A 2,030-nucleotide genomic window follows, 5' to 3' on the forward strand; every position below is an offset into this window, starting at 1 on the left:
CATTCCCCTGTATTAGGGCATATAAAGTTTGCAATACCAAGGGGCCTCTCTTCCCAGTGATGGCCGACTAGGCCATCTTCTGCTACATATGCAGCTAAAGATGCGAGCTCTGGGGGTACTGGGTAGTTCATATTGTTGTTCCACCTATAGGGTTGCAGACCCCTTCAACTCCTTGGGTGCTTTCTCTAGATTCTCCATTGGGGGCCCTGTGTTCCATTTTATAGATGACTGTGAGCATCCACTTCTGTATTTGCCAGGCACTGACATAGCCTCACGAGACAGCTATAACAGGGTCCCTTCAGCAAAATCTTTGTGGCATATGCAATAGTGTCTGGGTTTGGTGGCTAATTATGGGATGAATCTCCAGGTGGGGTATTCTCTGGATGGTCCATCCTTTTGTCTTAGCTCCAAACTTTGTCTCTGTAACTCCTTTTATGGGTATTTTGTTCCCTATTATAAGAGGAATAAAGTATCCACCCATTGGTCTTCCCTCTTCTTGATTTTCTTTGTGTTTTGCAAATTGTGTCTTGGGTGTTCTATGTTTTTGGGCTAATATCCACTTATCAGTGAGTGCATATCTAGTGACTTCTTTTGTGATTGGGTTACCTCACTAAGGATGATATCCCCCAGATATATCCATTTGTTCAAGAATTTCATAAATCCATTGTTTTAAATAGCTGAGTAGTACTCCATTGTGTAAATGTACCACATTTTCTGTATCCATTCTTCTGTTGTGGTACATCTGGGTTCTTTCCAGCTTCTGGCTATTATAAATAAGGCTGCTATGAACATAGTGGAGCATGTGTCCTTATTACCAGTTGGAAATTCTTCTGGGTATATGCCCAGGAGAGGTATTGCTGGATCATCCAGTAGTATTATGTCCAATTTTCTGAGGAACCTCCAGACTGACTTCCAGAGTGGTTGTACAAGCTTGCAATCCCATCAGCAGTGGAGGAGTGTTCCTCTTTCTCCACATCCTCACCAGCATCTGCTGTCACTTGAATTTTTGATCTTAGCCATTCTGACTGGTGTGAGGTGGAATCTAAAGGTTGTTTTGATTTGCATTTCCCTGATGATTAAGGATGTTGAACATTTTTTCAGATGCTTCTCAGCCATTTGGTATTCCTCAGTTGAGAATTATTTGCTTAGCTCTGAACCCCATTTTTAATGGGATTATTTGAATTTCTGTAGTCCAGCTTCTTGAACTCTTTGTATATATTGGATATTAGTCCCCTATCAGATTTAGCATTGGTAAAGATCCTTTCCCAATCTGTTGGTGGCTTTTTTGTCTTATTGACAGTATCTTTTACCTTACAGAAGCTTTGCAATTTTATGAGGCCCCATTTGTCAATTCTTGATCTTACAGCACAAGCTATTGCTGTTCTGTTTAGGAATTTTTCCCCTGTGCCCATATCTTCGAGGCTTTTTCCCACTTTTTCCTCTATTAATTTCAGTGTCTCTGGTCTTATGTGGAGGTCTTTGATCTACTTAGACTTGAGCTTTGTACAAGGAGATAAGAATGGATCAGTTCGAATTCTTCTACATGATAACTACCAGTTGTGCCAGTACCATTTGTTGAAAATGCTGTCTTTTTTCCACTGGATGGTTTTAGCTCCCTTGTCAAAGATCAAGTGACCATAGGTGTGTGGCTTCATTTCTGGGTCTTCAATTCTATTCCATTGATCTACCTGTCTGTCATTGTACCAGTACCATGGAGTTTTTATCACAATTGCTCTGTAGTACAGCTTAATGTCAGGCATGGTGATTCCACCAGAGGTTCTTTTATTGTTGAGAAGAGTTTTTTGCTACCCTAGGTTTTTTAGACAGATACCAGGTACCAAAGTTAAATCAGGATCAGATTAACGATCTAAACAGTCCCATTTCCCCTAAAGAAATAGAAGCAGTCATCAATAGCCTCCCAACCAAAAAAAGCCCAGGACCAGATGGGTTTAGTGCAGAGTTCTGTCAGACCTTCAAAGAAGATCTAATTCCAACTCTTCTCAAACTATTCCACAAAATAGAAGCAGAAG

Source organism: Mus caroli, chromosome 14 (assembly GCF_900094665.2).
Source record: "Mus caroli chromosome 14, CAROLI_EIJ_v1.1, whole genome shotgun sequence".
NCBI classification, from domain to species: domain Eukaryota; kingdom Metazoa; phylum Chordata; class Mammalia; order Rodentia; family Muridae; genus Mus; species Mus caroli.